Raw genomic sequence first — 21959 nt, forward strand, 5'->3', positions numbered from 1 at the left:
CAAGAAAAGTTTCCTCTCCCTCAATATATGGATTGTTAGTTGCAGTCTTTTATTGATTCTATTATGATTTTGTATTTACTGAGTATGCTTGCAAGAAAACATATCTCAGGGTTGTACATGGTAATACATGCACTTCAATCACACATTTACTTTGAACTTTAATAAGCAACAAAAGTGAGCTCTATTATTGGCTATAAAACACTTGGATTTACAGCCGAGCTTTAGAGTTGATGGATACAAGAGTCAAACTCAGATTACCAGAAATTTTTATTTTGAATTAGCAATAACTTCAGCTAACTCAATTGCATAAAAGGTCTTTGATAAGCTTAAATATACAATACGTTTACACAGTATCAAATGCTGACATTGTAAATTGCCACAGAACTGCATTTTATTGCTGTATTAAACACTGCATTGCATTAAATGCTTATTGTCAGATGTTAGCACAACACAGCTGTGATGCAAAACAGCTGCACCTTGCTATTGGTCTAATTATATTCTGCCAAGTATTACATCATTTTCAACCCCCCAAAACGACAAGATTAGGGGACAGTTGCAGTTGTACTGCCATTCTGCAACCCACAGGTTATCTTCAATATTTTCTTTCTAACCCATTCCTGTAAGTATGGCTTTTGCATTGTACGTACTTTCCCAAAGTGCTTACAATGTCAAAGCAGAAAGAAATCTTGGATCATCTACTCTTCACCTATTTAGCATCTTTCAGCACTTTTGCTGAAGGTGGTTGCAGATATTTCTTGTAGATGCATCCTTCTGGATGGACATCAGTGAGCAAAATAGAATTGGTGGTGCAATAACAGTTGGAAGTTGGTTTACACACATTTTTGGTGCACTAAAGTACAGCTACACTTAGCATAATGCCTCACTGAGACCTCCTCAAACTCTATCACATAATTAATCAAAGTCCAGACTCGAATGGTGTTCTGGCAGCATTCTCCATTATTATCCTGATTATTAGGCTGTAGTTGGAGAATGAGTAGCCATAGAATGGGAGCAAAGCCTTTGTCCAGCAAGATCCACCCCTCCAGTTGCTGCCAGCTGCTATAAAGATGGGCTCCCTCGGGATGAAAGAGTCATGTGTGGATCACAGAAATACAGAAGTTGCCACTATGAAATTCTTTTTGTAATGCACAACAATCCATAAAATAAGGGAGAAAAAACTTTTCTTGTTTGTGAACTGCTGTTCATTATTATGGGGAGCCCTTACATACCATAAAAATAGTCAATGGAAACCAGCAATTCAGGCAAAACTTGGTGCCTGAAATATGATCAGTCTTTTCTGAAATACAAACAAATAAAATAATATCTGCAAATACAATTGCTGAGTAAACTCACTGAGAAGACCTATGACCACACCCTCCTATCAGGACTGTTCCCTCCATGATCAAGGTCACGTTGACTCTGAAGGATCTTTCCAAATTGTAGTGCCTCTCCTAACATGCAGTAGTCAGGATCTAGGACCTTAGATTAGCTGCTCTCTCTTTAGAAGATGGCACTGTCTAGAATAGCTGGAGACAAAAAAATAAATAAATGGGTGTACAGCCAAACACGATTGCTCTGGGAGTGGTCTGTGGCTGTAGGCTTTATTGACAAATCTCTGACTTAACATCCTTAAAGAACCTGTCTGCTGACACACAGTTCCTCAAACAGCTGCCCCCTCCTCCTTCCAAATACACTCATCTGTGCTGCCAATTTCAACTCAACCCAGCCACAACATCAAGGAAAAATAACAAAATTGATTTTATCAATCCAAAGAAATAGTGCATCTTTGCAATGATCAAAATATCCAGTTAAACACCAACAGGTGTGCTCTTGTTGAAATTCCACTAAATAGCTTTGCTGATGAAGGGCTACAATGAATTGTCCCTACAGCTAAGTGCCAGGATACACATACATGTTTAATGCATGCTAACTGCTTTGTCACAACCCATTTTTGTAGAACTATCACCTTGGCATGTCAGAAGGACTGGCAAAAGGAATTTGACAGAATTGGCAAAATATCAGCATTGGCGAAGGACAAACGTCAGCAATCATCTACCCTGAAAATGGCTGGCTTGCACATATTACCATTCTATCCAATTTTCTGAGCACCAAGTCATGATCAGATTATATGCTTGCATATGGCACAGTGAATCCAAAGCAAATTGGCACCACAATCAAGTTTAATATCACTGGCATATGTCGTGAAATTTGTTGTTATGTGGCAGCAACACATTGCAATATAAAATAATAAAAACTGTAAATTAAAGTATATATATTTTTAAAAAGTAAAATTAAATACGCAGTACAAAAAGAGAAAGAAAATTAGTGAGGTGGTATTCATGGGTTCAATGTCCATTTAGAAATCTAATGAAAAAGGGGAAGAAGCTGTTCCCGAATCATGTGTGCCTTCAGGCTCCTTAACCACCCCATCCCCCCACCTCATGTTAGCAATCAGAAGAGGGCATGTCCTGGGTGATGGGGATCCTTAATTATGGATGCCACCTCTCTGAGGCATCTCTCCTTGAAGATATCCTGGATGTCAGTAAGGCTAGTGCCCATGGAGCATCCAGAACATTTTCAAGGAGCAAGTCTTCAGAGGTGGCATCCATCATTAACACCATCAGCTTCAACGATGAGAGCCTCAAACTTTGTGACCATTGTTAATGCTATGAACCAGTGTCATTATTCCTCTTTTGCACTATTACTTTACTGTAACTTAGTAATTTGTTATGCCTGCACTGTACTGCTGGCACAAAGCCACAAATTTCACAGCTTATGGCAGTGACAATAAACCTGATTCTGATACTGAGTCTGAATGATGAGGAATTATAAGGATATGACCCTGAGAAAAGCAGTTAACTGAAGGTGGTCCCTTTTTTTCAAAAAACCCCTAATCTGTTGCATCCACTTCAACAGCATGGAATATTGTAACAGATTTTACAAACTAATTATTTGCCCAGTTTTAAGGCCATCCTTTACAACACGCAAGGAGCTATTTGACTGTGTATAACAAATTGGAAATAACTATAGGTTGACCTTCACTAATCTGGCATCATTCGGACCTGAGGGGTGCCAGATTAGAGAAAATGCTGAATTACAGAAGGATCACATTAAGCATAATCAGTGCCGGATTATCGAAGGAACCGGATTACATGTAGTCGGATTAGTGAAGGTCGACTGTACTATTCTATCAATGCCTTCCCCGTGGATTGTCACCTTGTTGTGATAGAGAAGCTTGTGTGGTCCTGTGATCCAGAGAGCAATGCCGTCTGGAGCTATGTTCCTGGTAGGGTCGCCCATGGCGGTAAGGTCGAGGATGAGGCCCCTGACAAAGAACAATCCAACCAAGACCTCAACGGTGGAACAGGCGGACGAAGCTACTTTGAACTCAACGGCTGTGAAAGCGGCTGAAGGCTGCAACAAGTCCATCAGCTCCAATCGTCGTGGTTTCCATGCCATTGGAATCAGTTGGTTGATTTGTGAAGTATCGTGTGCTTCTTGGAGTGCAACATCAAGTACACGTTAAATAAGTACATGCAGAGGCGTCTTCACTCTGTGGTCCACTTCTTCAGAACGAAGACCATCATCCTCGACCTCGAGGGATTGCCACGACATCTATCAATGCACAGGTGATAACATTCTCAGAATGAGGTTTATTATCACTGGCCTGTGACGTGATATTTGTTAACTTAGCAGCAGCAGTCCAATGCAACACATAATCTAGCACAGAAAAATAACAATAATAAAAAATAATAATAATAAACAAGTAAATCAATTACATATATTGAATAGATTTTAAAACGTGCAAAAATCAGAACTACTGTATATTAAGATAAAGTAAGGTAGTCCAAAGATTCAATGTCCATTTAGGAATCAGATGGCAGAGAAGAAGCTGTTCCTGAATCGCTGAGTGTGTGCCTTCAAGCTTCTGTACCTCCTACCTGATGGTAACAATGAGAAAAGGGCATGCCCTGGGTGCTGGAGGTTCTTAATAATGGACACTACCTAACTGAGATATCACTCCCTGAAGATGTCCTAGGTACTTTATAGGCTAGTACCCAAGATGGAGTTGACTGGATTTATAACATTCTGCAGCTTCTTTCAGTCCTGTGCAGTAGCTCCTCCATACCAGACAGTGATGCAGCCTGTCAGAATGCTCTCCATAATGCAACTATATAAGTTTTTGAGTGCATTTGTTGACATGCCTAATCTCTTCAAACTCCTAATAAAGTATAGCTGCTGTCTTGCTTTTTTTATAATTACATCAATATGTTGGGACCAGGTTAGAACCTCAGAGATCTTGACACCCAGGAACCTGAAGCTACTCATTCTCTCCACTTCTGAACCCTCTGAGGATTGGTATGTGTTCCTTTGTCTTACTGATCCTGAAGTCCACAATCAGCTCTTTCATCTTATTTACGTTGAGTGCCAGGTTATTGCTGCGGCACCACTCCACTAGTTGGCAGATCTTACTCCTATACACCCTCTCGTCACCCCCTAAGATTCTACCAACAATGGTTGTATCGTCAGCAAATTTATAGATGGTACTTGAGCTATGCCTAGCCACACAGTCATGTGTATATCGAGATTAGAGCAGTGGGCTAAGCACATACCCCTGAGGTGCGCCAGTGTTGATCGTCAGTGAGGAGGATATGTTATCACCAATCCGCACACACTGTGGTCTTCCAGTTAGGAAGTCAAGGATCCAATTGCAGAGGGAGGTACAGAGGCCCAGGTTCTGCAACTTCTCAATCAGGATTGTGGGAATGATGGTATTAAATGCCGAGCTATGGTCCTTGAACAGCATTCTGACAAAGGTGTTTGTGTTGTCTAGATGGCCTAAAGCCATGTAGAGAGCCACTGAGACTGCGTCTGCCATGGACCTATTGTGGCGATAGGCAAATTGCAATGGGTCCAGGTCCTTGCTGAGGCAGGAGTTCAGTCTAGTCATGACCAACCTCTCAAAGCATTTCATCACTGTTGATGCGAGTGCTACCAGTTGATGGTCATTAAGGCAGCTCACATTATTCTTCTTAGGCACTGGTGTAATTGCTGCCTTTGTGAAGCAAGTGGGAACTTTCATTGTAACAGTGAGAGGTTGAAAAGGTCCTTGAATACTCCCGCTAGCTGGTCAGCATAGGTTTTCAGAGACTTTACAGGTACTCTATCGGGACCTTCCACCTTCGAGGACTCAAACTCTCTTTAAAAACAGCCCAACATCAGCCTCTGAGACAGAGATCACAGGGTCATCAGGTGAAGCAGGGATCTTCACAGCTGTAGTTGTGTTCTCTCTTTCAAAGCATGCATAGAAGGTATCAAGTTCATCTGGTAGTGAAGCATCGCTGCCATTCATACTATTGGGTTTCGCTTTGTAGGAATTAACGTCTTGCAGACCCCGCCACAGTGGCCGTGCATTCGATGTTGCCTCCAACCTCATTTGAAATTCTCTCTTCACCCTTGAAAAGCCCTTCCGTAAATCATACCTCGTTTTCTGGTACAGGCCTGGGTCGGCAGACTTGAATGCCACAGATCTAGCCTTTAGCAGATGACATACCTCCTGGTTCATCCACAGTTTTTGGTTTGGGAATGTACAGTAAGTCTTTGTGGTCACACATTCATCCACATAGGTTTTAATGAAGTCGGTAACAACTGCAGCATACTCATGCAGGTTCAAACATGAATCCCTAAATTTAGTCCAATCCACCGATTCAAAGCAGTCCTGTAGGCGCTCCTGTGCTTCCCTTGTCCATACCTTCTTGGTCCTCAATACTGGTGCTGCAGTCTTCAGTCTCTGCCAATACTCAGGGAATAGAAGTACAGCTAAGTGATCAGACTTCCTGAAGTGAGGGTGTGGAATAGTATGGTAGGCATTCTTGATGGTGGTGTAGCAATGGTCCAGTGTGTTGTAATGATGCAAATTCTTGACAATTTCTCACTTCTGAAGCAAGAAGAGATGTTTGCCTTCCAGGGACCCCAGAGTGCTGTCTGATTTGGTAACCCAATACTTATTCAGACAATGACACTAAATGCCATTGCCTCTAGTGTGAAGGAAAATTGTATGCATCAGTTCAAATTGAAGAAAATACTCTGAGAAAATAAAAATGTTTAATAAACAATAAAAGAAAGTGAAGAGGGATAGATGAAAATAAATAAGTACTTTGCAGAATAATTAGATACTTAAATTTACAGCACAAAATATTCATATAGATAAAGTGAAGGCTAAATTGTTTAAATAAAGGAATACATGTGCTAGAATCATCATGAGTGATTAACTGGACACTGTTAGACCTTGAGCGGACCCCATAACTTTTGTTGTTTGGTTTATTATGATTTAAGTAACCAGCCAGTGCTTCCAGTGCTGTGACACTTTGGTGTATAACCACAGGGTTCAATTTATTACAATAGTTAGAAGCACTTCAAACCAGCAATTACAGACCAATACACAAGAGATTCTGCTGACGCTGGAAATCCAGAGTAACACACACAAAATACTCAGCAGCTCAGGCAGTATCAACAAAAAATAATAAACACTTGACATTTCAAGCTGAGAACCTTCTTCGGGACCGAAATGGAAGTGGGAAGATGCCAGAATAACAAGGTGAGGGGGAGGGCAAGGAGGTCTAGCCAGAAGGTGAAAACAGGTGGGTGGGAAAGATAAAGGCCTGGAGAAGAAGGCAATCTGATAGCAGAAGAGAGCGGACCATGGGGAGAAAGGGAAAAAAGAAGGGCACCAGGGGAAGGTGATAGACAGGAGAGGAGAAGAGGTAAGAGACTAGAGTGTGGTATAGAGAAGAGGGAAGGGAGAGGGAAAATAAAATTATTGGGAGGAGAAATCAATGTTTATGCCATCAGGTTGTAGGCTACCCAGATGTAATATGAGGTGTCGCTTCTCCACCCTGAGTGGCTTTATCATGGCAAAAAAGGCTATGAACCAACATGTCAGAACAGGAATGGGGATAGGAACTAAAATGGTTAGAGGTGTATAAGATGATGAGAGGCATTGATCGCGTGGATAGTCAGAGGCTTTTTCCCAGGGCTGAAATGGCTAGGATGAGAGGGCACAGTTTTAAAGTGCTTGGAAGTAGGTACAGAGGAAATGTCAGGGGTAAGTTTGTTAGTTTGTTTTTTTTATATACGCAGAGAGTGGTGAGTGCATGGAATGGGCTGCCAGCGACGGTGGTGGAGGTGGATACAATAGCGTCACTTAAGGGACTCTTGGATAGGTACATGGAGCTTAGAAAAACAGAGGGCTGTGGATAAGCCTGGGTAATTTCTAAGGTAAGGACATGTTTGGCACAGCTTTGATGGAGCAGGGGTGCTCGACAAAATGGTCCTCCAACATGCGTTTGGTCACCCCACTGTACAGGAGGCTGCATAAACAAAATCACTTCAACACGCATCTCTTAAAGCTTAGATCCATTGTTACTGTACCCTGTGATAGAAGTCATTTCAGAGATCACTACAATCAGTTTAAAGTCCTGTCGGGTACAGACGCCCAGAAGTATCAATGGAAGATTTGAAGCAACAGGCGTATAACCGAACATAGAACAGTACAGCACATTACAGGCCCTTTAGCCCACAGTGTTGTGCCAACTTTTAACCTAGTAAAAATTCAATCTAACCCATTCCTCCCCCACAGCTCTCCATTTTTCTTTCATCTGGGTGTCTACCTAAGAGTCTCTTAAGTGCCCCAATGTATTGCCTCTACCAGCACCCCTGGCAGCACACTATCAGTCCACCACTGTGTAAGAAATCTACCTTTGACCTCCTCAAATCACCTTAAATTTTTCCCCTTCATATTTGCCATTTCAATCATGAGAAAACACCTTGGGCTGCCCATTATCTATGCCTCTTATCTTTGTGACGAGAGTACACATAGATTAAGATGTTAGCTGTCCTGTGCTGGCACCAGTGGGATCAGCAGTTGGTCTGCCACCTGTCTTCAGGAGAAAGAGAGATAAGAAAAACAATGGAGCAGCATTTGGAGATGTTAGTGAAGGGACGGAAGGAGAGCTGTCAAGATCGGCCCCCCTTTGAACCCTGAACTGTTTGAAGTGATGGACAGGCGATACCCCAGCAGGGGAATAAAAAGGGACAGGTTCGCTAAGGCAAGACACACACGACACCCCGAGGTAACGAGACCCTGGAAGCGGTGCGTCTCCCACAAGTCGGTGGGAGGTTTTGGAGGGCTGGTCGCGGAACCAAGCCATAGACGCACAGGGTGGAAAGGTACGATCGGCGGGAACCTGGTGTGTGTCCGCCCTTGCCTGGGTGCCAGGTTCACCACAGAGAAACGATCGTATCTGGAAACGGAGGGGCCACGGTCGGTGACCTCAGAAGACATCACAAAGGGCTCGCCCGAAAGCTGACTGCGAAAAATATCGAAGGTCTGTGTGGAAGCCGTTTGAATATTCATTCGTTTTTGCTCTCTCTCTCCTTCCCCCCACTGTCCATCTCCCACGGCAGTGATTACTGTGAACTGAACTGAACTCAATTGAACTGAACTTTGCGTCACTTTGAAACTGGTCATTTACCCCGAGACGACGATAGAGCTTGATTGATCCTGTTATCCTAATTCTGTGTACATGTGTGTTTATCATTGCTGAACTGTTGCATTTATTATCCTTTTGATTAGAGTACTGTGCTGCTTGTTTCTTTAATAAAACTTTCTTAGTTCTAGTAATCCAGACTCCAACTGAGTGATCCATTTCTGCTGGTTTGGCAACCCAGTTACGGGGTACGTAACATCTTATACACCTCTGTCAAGTCAACTCTCATCCTTCTTTGCTGCAAAAGAGAATAGCCCTAGTTCACTGAACCTGTCCTCATAAGACATACTCTCTAATTCAGGAAGGATCACGGAAAATCTCTTATAATGAGGTGACCATGATGAACACAATCCACGAAGTGAGTTTAAGTTGAGGGTTTTTAGGCCTGCAACATTAGCTCATGAGTTTTGAACTCAGTGCCCTGACTAATGAAGGCCAAACACCATGACTTTCTTAACCATGATATCAACTTGCTTGTCAACTTTGAGGAATCTATGAACGTGGATCCAAGAATCCCTCTGTTCCTCCCTATTTCCAAGAATTCTGTCATTAATCCTATACTCTGCCTTCAAGCTCGACCTTTAAGTGTATTTTTTTGGATTGAACTTCAGCTGCCACTTCTCAGCCCAGCTCTACGTCCTACAAATGTCCCGTTGTAACCTACGTCAACTTTCTACACAATCTGCAACATTTTGCACCTTCATGTTATTTACAAACTTACTAACCCATGCTTCTACTTCCTTATCAAAGTCCTTTATAAAAATCACAAAGAGAGGGGTCTCAGAACAGATCTTTGCAGCATACCACTGGTTACTGATCTGCAGACTACATGTGCCCCATCTACTTCAGTGGGCAAGAGAATTGGAAATGTAGGCAGCCAAGTTTCCTTCAATCCATGCGTCCTGAATTACTGAATGAATCTACTGTGGGGAACTTCATCAAACATCTTACTAAAATCCATATACACCACATCCACAACCTTAAATTAAATCTTTTCCAACAACCTTATTATAATCCTACACACTTATTTTAAAGCAACTGCAGGGGTATTCATTACATTCAAGGATCTGTATTTAACTCTGAACCCAGTACGATGCCTTCATAATACAGGAATGGTAGTAGCTCTCTAGTAACATTTATTAACATTGACTGTCAGCTCCATTCTCAGAAGTACAATTTCCTTTCATTAACATAAGCTATCACACTGCTGTAAGGAGTTCATACATTCAATTGATAACTAACAACATGGGTGCACAGTAGCATAGGGGTTAGCGCAACACTATTACAGATTGAGGAATCAGAGTTCAGAGTTCAATTCCAGCACCCTCTATAAGAATGCTTACATGTTCTTTCCATCTGTACGTAGGGTTCCTGCAGGTGTCCCAAAAGACTAAAGACAAACCAGTTTATAGGTTATTGGTCATTGTAAATTGTCCTGTGATTTGGCTAGAGTTAAAGTAGGTGGCTTGCTGGGTGGTGAGATTCATTGGGCTTGTTTCGTGCTGTATCTCTAAATAAGTAAATAGAATGTCTCTTTCCTTTCCCTGGAATCCTTTCAGGTGAATAAGTTACCTTGTCAACGGCCTGGGAATGTCAGCAAACTTCATGGCATGTGCTACTGTGCAACAATATAAAAAAAAATGCAAACCCTGAAACATCCTTGAAACACTGGAATCCAATAGACAAAGGTCTATTGAAATGCCTGGGAATCTACCCCTGATCAGCAGGCAAACATACAATTGAGGTGTATCAGCACATTTACTCTGCCTCAAACATTTATTCCATTGAAGTTAATGGATTGTATTTTGAATACGACAATAGCTAGGATTTTTTTTCCCATTTTATCTTCAGTGCATCAGATTTGTTTTCATCTACTTCTCCAGCAGTCAGTGAAACTGGGTAAATTTCATTTTTTAAAAAAAAAGCTCAGTTAAAGACATATAAACTTTCATTATCAACAAAGTGAAATTAAATCACTTATTCATTATTATGTGTGGACATCGTATGTACATTTTGTAAGTTCTCTGCTGAAATCTTTTGATAAAAAAAATTCTGAAATGATAGACTTAAAAGATAAATATTGACAACAAAATATGAACTATGCATAACACTGGGTCATGAGTGTGGATGTCCACAGTTAATATTCAGAAAAGCCATAATTGTAAACAATGAATTTAATGAATTCATTATTTACAATTATGTTAATAAATTTTCAGTTATTGATATTCCTTCTTTGCAACTATTAATGATGCAAATCAAAAGTAGGGATACTCCACATTTCTATTGCCTGGGCTACTGGCAACATTGAAAAGGTTGCTAATTATTACCACTGCCCCTTTCAATATAGTAGAGTTGTCTCATTCAGATTTGCAGGAGCAAGATCAAGTATTTTCCAAACTGATGCTGTATCAATTGTTGATTGCAAAACAGTTAAAAATTAAACATCAAAGCATGGTAGATTATTATCCCAGTATGCATCCTTATCCTAAAATTGCAGAACTACATTTCTGCTAAACACTAAACCTCAAACAAAAACTAAAAACTGTTAATTGTCAGAAGTTTTGCAAACACTGATGCCAGCTTTAGATTTCTGTTGGTGATTTTAATTTTGACTCCTTATTGTTTAATCCTCGTGTATATGTGGCATAGAGTATTTTTTTCTTCAGAATAATCATCAGTGCAATACCCAGACGAAACAACTAATTTTGAAGAGGAATGTAATGGCTAACTCAACAAAATGAAATTGCACAATCGCATGAAGCTGTTGAGTTTGAGGAACTTCACTTTAGAGGTTATTTCACCCCACACAAATTTTGTGAATTGTCTATAGTTTCCAAGTGGTCTTGGTAAAGGAAATGCAACAAGAAAGGATCATTTTCAGTACTGATCCATTTCCTCGCAGATTGCAAAGCATGTCCATTTCGACTCCCATGCACATTTGTATAAAGCAACAGTGTAAATACCACTTAGCCATAGGCTCAATATAATTCTGTTTCTTTCAAAAGGTATTTACAAAGAAACAGAAAGCAGTAAATTTAAGTAAATACTTTTCAAGCTTCATCATGTTGCTTTCAGAATTTGTGTAGAGATGCATCACATCCAGAACATTTTTTCCCCACAATGCTTGTACAGAGGAAATTGTATGCTTGTACATTTTCCTTTTCAATCATTCCTTGCACTCTCACTTTTATAGAATGTAAAAGGAACATAAACGGGAAAATTTATAGTAGAAATGCCTTGCATTTAAGGGCTTCCGTCAAGGATATGGCGTTATTACCCACCATTCTGGCAATACATTGCAAATTATTTGTAAAAAAAAACGTCAGTCAGGTACTTGCTGTAAAGCTAGCAGTTACATTTGGTTTTCTAGAGACCCTTCCAGAGATCTGGTCATTTATAAGTTTTGTTTCAAATCAGTGACTCTGGTTCTGTTCATTCTTCCAGGTTCTATGCCATGTGCTTACTGAGTGAAACAATTTACAAAGTTAAATATCTTTTCTTAAAAAAAGTTTCTTGTTCAGCTTTATGATAATAACATTCCTTTTTAATATATAAAGAAACACATTTTTAATTTTTATTTGGATAAGCAAGTCTAAGACCATGTGATTACATTTCACTTTTCTATTCCCAATAATGCTTCAGTGGTAAAATGTTACACAGTTATGATAGCACAGAACTAGGTCCCCTTCAGCACAGTGGGTTCTCTTAGACCATTAAGCATCAAGTGATATTAATTCTACATCAATACAATTTTATTCTCCCAATATTCTCTTCAATTATTTCCCACATTCTTCCAACTACTCACTCTAGGTGCAATTTAAAGCGGCCATTTACATCTTTGGATTGTGGAAAAAAATCTGAGCAACCAGGGAATACTCATGTGGTCACAGACAAGCTCTACACAGAGGTCAGGAATGAACTCAGATCTACTGACTATGTCACTCTACATTTTCAATTTGTTGACTTGGTTTTACTTATTCCTTTTGGAGACGAGTTATGTAGAACATAAAACAGCACAACACAGGAACTGGTACTTTGGCTCACTGTGTGGGCACTGACACAATTCCAATTTAACTAATGCCATCTGCCTGTACATGACCCACACTCCCCTTTCATTGCCAATTCATCTCTCTACCTAAGCACCTCTGAAACATTGCCATCATATCTGCTTCTACCATCCGCCCCCCCAGCAGTGTTCCAATCCCCTGCCACACGCTCTGAAAAAGAAATTTAATTTCACAAATTTCTTTGAAAATTTCCCCCGCCCCCTGCCCCACCTTCAAGCCTTCTGTATCTGACATTTCTACCTTGGGAAAAATTCAGTAACTATTACTCCATCTATGCCGGTCATAATTTTATATAGTTCTATCAACTTGTTCTCCCACAGCCAACCTTCAAAACTACCGAGAAAATAACTTAAATTTGTCTGACCTGTCCTTAATTGTTTTTACACTCCAATCCATGCATCACTCTGGTGAACCTCTTCTGCACCCTCTCCAAAGCCTTCCATCCAGCCTCTTGTGTGGTGACCAGAATTGCACACAATGCTCCAATGTAGACCTACAAAAGTTTTATGCAGCTACAACATGATTTGCCAGCTTTTATACTCAATTCTCTGATCAATGAATTCAAGCATGTTGTTCTTTGCCCCCTATCTATTTACGTTACCACTTTTAGGGAGTTATGGATCACAGTCTACTGGTTGTGGACAACAGTGGGTAGTGATGGAGCATTTTCTTGGTACTGCAATGCAATTTTAGTTTTCTTGTTGTATTGTTACAAATCACTTTTGTTGGTGATGCTTCTTTTTCTTTCCTCTCAGATCTGAAGTAAGTCAGAGACAAATTTGCATCTGATTCATCTGTTGATCTGCCTCACACCTGACAATATGCAATCTTGGAGTATCTGTTTCAATGATGTTTTTAATTTTATCCTCTATTTTCATAAATGGAGCTTATACATGCAGTAATCGTCCTCTTCACAATTCAGGCCATGATTTAGCAGGATTGTTGTGATGTTGACTTCCTCTGAATTCTACAATCAGTCTGTTGTTTATTTCTTGGTCCTGTGCAGGATAAATTTTGCTTGCCAAAAATTGTCTTGTACATTCTGCTACTCAATAGGTCAAATGGCGATTTCTTGTCAGTTTTTGAAAATACAGCCTGAGGTTTAAAAAAAAGGCAAAAGTATGGTATTCCTTTTTTCTCCATGCTCAAAAAGCGCTTTCTCAAATACTTGGAATCTTCTCTCTAAAAACTAGTTTCCTCTCTGATAATACAAAAATGAGGTCATATGGTGGATCCATATCACTCTGTGAATTTTAAATTCAGCAGAATGAAACTAGGTTCCATAACTTCTCAGGAATCTCCTGCTCTGTTAATCAAATTTGCTGTATTTATCATTGTAGCTCTAAGCTCTTTCATGGTCTTGCTGGATGGATAATGTAGACATCAGAATGTGGTCTTTCATCTTCTGCCTTGCTCCTTCCTACAGTTTTGCTCTGAGGGCTGTGGATCCTCAAATTTTTAACCCATTGCAGGAGGGTGATTGAGTCAAAATATTAACCACTTCTAATTCCAAAGATGCCACTTGACTGGCTGAGTTCTTCCAGTATTTGATTTTGCTTCTAATTTTAGTAGATGCAATTTTATCATTTTTTAAAAAATAACATGGAGGTACTTTTCTTGGTTGTGGGTTAACAAGTCAATTCCATCGTCAGCCACAGCCTCAGTGGTATCTCAGTGCTCATTACTTCTTCTGTGTTGTATGATGGTACCTCAAAGATTCTTGTGCATATTGTTCCAGTTTAAAGCTCATATAGCTCTCATTCTGAATTTCTCCATATCCACTTGGCTTGTCTCCCTCTTCTGAAATAATGGTCCCTACATGTTATTGAGTATAATATTTTTCAATTTAACTTTTAGTGAAATGTCATCACAGTTTTATAGCCATCACAGACAGCATTTCATCTTTCCAGAGCATCCCTTAATCACATGCTGAAAAAGCATGTGCAATATTTGTACTTAACAGTTTCCGTAATTTTGCTCAACATTTTTGATGCCATATTTTCTTGCGAGTGCATTTGCCCACCTAAACCTCCCATGCAATGCTTCTCCTATGGTGGCAACTAAGATAGTGCATCTACTTGCCTATTCCTGTTTAGTATTTCAGAGGAAAGTCACAATCTGGAACCTAAAGTCTAATCCTTGCAATTTGATGACACTTTGTTTATTTTCTCCATCTTCTATTACTGTGAGTGCATTAGATGGAAATTTTATCTGTTCGCTACTTTGGACTGGAGTTGTTCTTGTGTCTTGTATGTATAAAATTATAGGGTGTTTTTAGCCCAGTTGCTGTATTAACTGACAAATAATGTGCACACTATTTCCTTGAATGTTGAAACTCAAGTTTTGACTGCTGATATTATTTCAGTATGTTTTTCCCAATACTTCTCAGGTTTGTGAAATGTTTTATCAGAGGAATGAAAGAATTTGTATACTAGTTTATTCTTAGACAACTTTAGTACTATCATGTTTATTTGTGCTTCCATTCCAGCAACAAATGACATTTTCTGGGCTTAGTTTCCCTCCATCTGGTGTTTATAACCATTCCAAAGTACTGGCATTTTAATTTTTGCAACACATTTGCATTGGAACTTCACGTTCTTGGCTGCTTCTATAGCTCCATGAAGATCATGGTCACGTGCTACGCCATCAATTCCATGAACATGGACATGATCAGCTCTGGGTATCAGAAAATGTATCATCCAAATGGAGCATGAATTTTGTTTAACAGCAAAAAAATCCTCATCAAGCCTTTAATGGTCCAATAGCCTTTGTTTGCTGAAAACTTTGGTTTCTGACAATGCAGGTGGGATTCCTTCCGGAGCTACACTTGGACAGAAATTTCTTTTGATCACTTGATTCAATGGAGCAAATCTTAACCATCCATTACAATTCCTTTCAACATAACGAAGTTCATGCAGCTTGTAAGTTTACATAAACAGAAGAGATTTTGCAAACACTGGAAATATTGAGAAACACACATAAAGATGCTGGAGGTCCTCAGCAAGTCAGAGAGCATCTATGGAGGGGAATAAACATTCAACATTCTGGGCCCTTCATAAGGATTGGAAAGGAAGGGGGAAGGGGGTAGAAGACAGAATAAGAAGGCAGGGGTTGAGGAAAAGGAGTACAAGCTGGCCAGTGACAGGTGAGAACAGGTGGGGAGGGGTACGAATTAAAAAGCTGGGAAGTGATGGGTGAAAGAAGTAAAGGGCTGACAAAAAGAAATCTAATAGGAGTGGGTATTGGCCATGGAGGAAAGAACATGGAGGGAAATAAGATGGCGGATGAGAAGGGATGAAAGGATAAATGGAATAGGGAACAGTAAAAGAGGCAAGGAGGGAGGGGTAGAAATTACCGTAAATTGGAGAAATCAATGTATATGTCATCAGGTTGGAAGCTTCCCAGAGAGAATGAGGAGTGACTCCTCTGACCTGAGGTTGGCCTCACCAGGGTAATAGAGGCGGCCATGGACAGAATGTCAGAATGGGAATGGGAAGTCGAATTGAAATGGGTGACCACTGCAAGACCCTACCTTTTGCGGCAGAGTAAACAAGCTCAGTAAAGCCGTCACCCAATCTGCACTGGATCACTGATGTACAGGAGGCTGCATCAAGAACATCGGATAAAATCAATAACTCTGACAGAATTGCAGATGAAGTGTGGCCTCAGCTAGAAGGACTATTTGATACCCTCAATGGTGGTTAAGGAGGAGGGCATATCGCCAAAGACACGGGCAAATTTCTACAGAAGTACTATGAAGAGCATTCTACCTGGCTGTATCATTGTCTGGAATAAATGGGCCACTGCCCAGGATCAGAAAAAAGCTGCAGAAAATTATAACTCGGCCAACTCCAGCATGGACACTAGCCACCCGTGCACTGAGGACATCTTCAAAAGGCAATACCTCAAAAAGGTAGCATCCATCATTAAGGACTCCCATCACTCGAGGAAATAATCTCCTCTCACTGCTACCATTAAGGAAGAAGTACAGAAACCTGAAGCCACACACTCAGTATTTAAGGAACAGCTTCTTCCCTTCTATCATCACGTACACTAACTCACTACATCTTCTCTTTTTTGGCACTACTTATGTAGGACATTTCTTTTTCCTGATCTGGATGGCAATATAGATTTCATAGAACATAGAACAGTACAGCACAGTACAGGCCCTTCGGCCCACAATGTTGTGCTGACTCTCAAACCCTGCCTCCCATATAACCTCCCACCTTAAGTTCCTCCATATACCTGTCTAGTGGTCTCTTAAATTTTACTAGTGTATCTGCCTCCACCACTGACTCAGGCAGTGCATTCCACGCACCAACCACTCGCTGAGTAAAAAACCTTCCTCTAATATCCCCCTTGAACCTCGCACCCCTTACCTTAAAGCCATGTCCTCTTGTACTGAGCAGTGGTGCCCTGGGGAAGAGGCACTAGCTATCCACTCTATCTATTCCTCTTAATATCTTGTATACCTCTATCATGTCTCCTCTCATCCTCCTCCTCTCCAAAGAGTAAAGCCCTAGCTCCCTTAATCTCTGATCATAATGCATACTCTCTAAACCAGGCAGCATCTCCTGGTAAATCTCCTTTGTACCCTTTCCAATCTTCCACATCCTTCCTATAGTGAGGCGACCAGAACTGGACACAGACCCCAAGTGTGGCCTAACCAGAGTTTGATAGAGTTGCATCATTACATCGCAACTCTTAAACTCTATCCCTCGACTTATGAAAGCTAACATCCCATAAGCTTTCTTAACTAACCTATCTACCTGTGAGGCAACTTTCAGGGATCTGTGGACATGTACCCCGAGCTCCCTCTGCTCCTCCACACTACCAAGTATCCTGCCATTTACTTTGTACTCTGCCTTGGAGTTTGTCCTTCCAAAGTGTACCACCTCACACTTCTCTGGGTTGAACTCCATCTGCCACTTCCCAGCCCACTTCTGCAACCTATCAATGTCTCTCTGCAATCTGCGACAATCCTCTACAACACCACCAACCCTTGTGTCGTCTGCAAACTTCCCAACCCACCCTTCTACCCCACATCCAGGTCGTTAATAAAAATCATGAAAAGTAAAGGTCCCAGAATGGATCCTTGTGGGACACCACTAGTCACAATCCTCCAATCTGAATGTACTCCCTCCACCATGACCCTTTGCCTTCTGCAGGCAAGTCAATTCTGAATCCACCTGGCCAAACTTCCCTGGATCCCATGCCTTCTGACTTTCTGAATAAGCCTACCATATGGAACCTTGTCAAATGCCTTACTAAAATCCATATAGATCACATCCACTGCAATACCCTCATCTATATGCCTGGTCACCTCCTCAAAGAACTCTATCACGCTTGTTAGACATGATCTGCCCTTCACAAAGCTATGCTGACTCTCCCTGATCAGACCATGTATTTTAACAACTCCAACACCTCCTCTGCCTTAATATCAACATGCTCCAGAACATCAACCTCACTCATATTGTCCTCACCATCATCAAGTTCCCTCTCATTGGCAAATACCGAAGAGAAGTATTCATTGAGGACCTCGCTCACTTCCACAGCCTCCAGGCACATCTTCCCACCTTTATCACTGATCAGTCCTACCTTCACTCCTGTCATCCTTTTGTTCTTCACATAATTGACGAATGCCTTGGGGTTTTCCTTTACCCTACTCGCCAAGGCCTTCTCATGCCCCCTTCTTGCTCTTCTCAGCCCCTTCTTAAGCTCCTTTCTTGCTACCCTATATTCCTCAATAGACCCATCTGATCCTTGCTTCTTAAACCTCATGTATGCTGCCTTCTTCCACTTGACTAGATATTCCACCTCACTTGTGATTACTGCAACATCCAGAGGTGTACCTCTTGAGCATAGGGACTGGTCCTTCAGCTCACAATAGTGTATGGAACTAATGATAACATATGCTTTATTTTTTTTCTTGTGAATGTTGCGTATCTGATGCTATCTGCCTGCAATGCTGCGACAGGTACTTTTTCTTTCCTTTGGAACTACACACAGAACAATAAGCTCAACTTCGACTCTAAACAAAATTGATCCCTTCTGCCTAAACAATATCCATCCCTTCATTCTCTGCCAATTTATGTGCCCATCTAAGAACTTCTTAAACAGCTATTTTTGAACACCTCTATCGTATTTGCATCCACTATGCCTGCCTTCAGACGGGTTGACCAAACCCAAATGAACTTACAATGGAACAATTAATTGCACTTTTTTTTAAATTTTAGCTGTCTTTTACCGAGTTATATATTGCTGTAATGTCAACTCTTATTTTTTATCATTAATTCGGTACAATAGGATGAAGAATTACACAAGTCCCTTAGCAAAGACATTCTTTCCACCAGGCAGTACTTAATGATTAATATAGGATGATATAAATGTCAATTTAAATATAGAACTGTGCCTCCACTTTGAGTTGGGAACTGAACTGAGCAAAACAAAATGCTTCAAACAACAAGCAGATCACATCATTGAACCACTTCTGCTCCTGCTTGGTGCATTTCAGCTTTTAAGACCCTAACCTTGATTTTTCACAGCTCTTAATAGCAATTAGCAATATCCTGTGATCTGCTAACAAAATAACCAGGTTATAAACCTTACTGAGAAGCAGCAGCAGTAACAGTCAACAATGGCATTTTTTCAGCAGGCAATAAACCACTCCCAGCATATAAAAACAGGAATTTGTGAATTCAAATATGGTTAACTTAAAATGTTGCAAAATGTAAATGGAAAGTTTGTGATAGATCTTGAAAAGTATACTCTTGTGGTACGCAGCATACCCAAGGAATAGAAGAGTTTTGCACAGGAAGCCCACAAAGGGCAGAACCAAGTTGAAAGACACTTTGTACATGCAAATCAAAGTATCTTGGAGTACTATGGGGAACTATGCAACAGGTGGCAGTAGAGCAAAACTATTAAGCAAGGTTGTTGGTCATTTAAAACAGCAGCAACTCCCTAGGAGATGAATGAAAACAGATAATTTATGCAAATTACTTTACACATGAATTAACTAGCATTTGTACAGCAAGCTAAAGAGAGAATTTCAGAGCTTGCAGTTTTGGTTTTAAAATGGTAGAGAGATATTATTAAAATTGAGATATTGATCAGTTGCAAGACAACGTGGGTAAGAAAAGTAAGAGGTGAATGGAACTAAGGATGAATTAGGCCAGAGTATAGAATGAGCTGAACACAAGAAACCAGGAAACAGACTTGATGAAAATTCAAAGTTCAAAGTAAATTTGTTATCAAAGTACATATATGCTACCATCTACCATTGTGTGATTAGTTTCCTTGCAGGCATTTACAAAGAAAAAGAAATACAATTTTATGAAAAACTATCCATAAACAAAGAATGAAACACCAATATGCAAAAGGCAAGCTGTGCAGATAAAAATAACACTGAGAATATTAGTTGTAAAGAGTCCTTAAAAGTCTGCAGATCATAGATTCAGTTCAGAATAGTGGTGAATGAAGTTATCCACACCGGTTCAGGAACCTTTTTGTTGGAGGGTAATAACTCTTCCTGAACCTGGTAATATGGGACCCAAGGCCTCTACTTCCTACCTTATGGTAGTGAAGAGGGCATGCTCTAGTCAGTGGAGGTCTGTGATGAACGCCGCTTTCTTCTGGCAGTGCACCATGCAAATATACTAAATGGAAGTGCTTTTGAGTGAGTGGCAACAGGAAGAGATAGAAGTGAGGGAGGGCAAGAGGACAACAGAAGCGAACACACGCGGAGGAGTGAAGGGGAAAGAGCATGATCAAACGCTGAGGGGAAAGGGGATGTTTGAGAGAGGGAAGCAAGAGAGAAATTACTCAGAGTGCAAAAAGGTGTACGAGTAGTGAGTGGGCCAGCAGGCAGCAATAGATAATGAGCAGGAAATTGTTTTAGTGCAGAATGATAAGCTGAAATTCAATTTGTTAGCTTCCCTATACTTAATTTGACTCCAAATAATAACATTTTAGAAAAAGGGCCTAGAAAGATTGTAGATTAATCCAAGTTAAGTTGTAATTGTGTGGAAATTGTCGTTATTTTTGAATAACGTTACCAAGGAATAGCATATGGATGAGAAACAGAGGGCTAAAGACAAATCCTTGGAAGACATTAAAAGTAATGGTGGACCTTGAGAAGGGAAGCAATTTGCAGATGATGTTCTGGTTCTGATTAGATAGACAGTATTTAACCTCACTGAAATGAATGATTATGGAAGAACACTGGACAGCACGATAGCTTAGCAGTTAGCCTAATGCAATCACAATGCCCACGACCTGGGTCCAATTCCGCCACTGTCTGTAAAGAATTTGTACATTCTCCCCATGGTTTCCTCCATATTCCAAAGATGTAACGGTAGCAGGTGAATTGGTCACATAGGTGTAATTGGTCTCAGTGGGCTGCAGGGGCCTATTATTGTGCTGTATCTCTGAATCAAACTTTGGAATAGGGATGGTTAGCAAAAACAAAGTACAGATGCATGCATGAAGGAAGGAAGAAAAGACTTGCCCCAGTCATTGCAGTCAAATTTAGTTCATTAGTGATTATTGTCAAAGAGATACAACGTACAGCAAAAATAATAATTTAAGTTTAAAAATAACAGATTTAAAAGCTTAGCTTACATGAGAAAAAGAGTAAAAACTTACATTTGTATTGTACTTCCAAGATGACCATTGGGAAAAGAGGCGATACAGTGTGAACGAAGTGAAGGCGACAACAGTTTTGACACTTTTTTTCAAGTGGGGGAAAAAATAAAATTAAGTTTAGAAATTTAAAGTCACAATTCTGGTAAATGGTTCTAAAGTAGGTTAGTGTGCAATTTAAACTAAAACGTCACGTAACTGATATATATGGTGTGCATTAATTGCAGTTTCAATAACTATTAATCAATGGAATAACAGTTATATATTTGAATTAAATGTTTTAATAATATTAAATATTTTAATTTTGAATTGATTAATTTCTAATATAATACTTCCAGGATTTCTTAATGTTTAAGATATTGAGAAACTTTCAATGTGCATTTTCAAACCGGATTTGACATTGATCCACTACAATGTTTGATATTATTTGCAATTCATCAGCAGATCAAACAGTTTATTTCTGCAGACAGAAAGTCAGGGACAATATACAGATACTGCAGAGCGTGAAAAGAAGCTGTGTCTTGGAAATTCTAACTGGCGAAGGTCTAACCAGCCACACCATCAACATTCTAAGGTTCACTGTTGTATCCTTAATATTTCAGTAATATTAGAGCAATATTGTAAATACATTGTTTGATTAAGCATTCTTTGTTTACACAATTAATTATAGGTTATATGTACAAAGTACATTAAATGGCAT

General features: G+C 40.1%; 1 protein-coding gene across 16 annotated transcripts in view; it reads right to left on the reverse strand.

The window, feature by feature from the left end:
• The window catches only part of nrxn1a (neurexin 1a), a 1799241-nt gene that overhangs the window by 1735617 nt on the left and 41665 nt on the right, over window positions 1-21959 (reverse strand). For 13 of the 16 annotated variants that reach the window (XM_063055854.1, XM_063055852.1, XM_063055847.1 and 10 more), the window contains exon 3: window positions 21263-21344. The exons of 2 other annotated variants lie outside the window; for them this stretch is intronic. The gene's annotated coding sequence lies outside the window, so the exon portion shown is untranslated. Of the gene's footprint in view, window positions 1-3216; window positions 3275-21262; window positions 21345-21959 lie in introns of those variants that run through there. One more of the 16 variants, XM_063055844.1, reaches the window with a different exon arrangement.

This window comes from Mobula hypostoma, chromosome 8 (genome assembly GCF_963921235.1).
Source record: "Mobula hypostoma chromosome 8, sMobHyp1.1, whole genome shotgun sequence".
NCBI classification, from domain to species: domain Eukaryota; kingdom Metazoa; phylum Chordata; class Chondrichthyes; order Myliobatiformes; family Myliobatidae; genus Mobula; species Mobula hypostoma.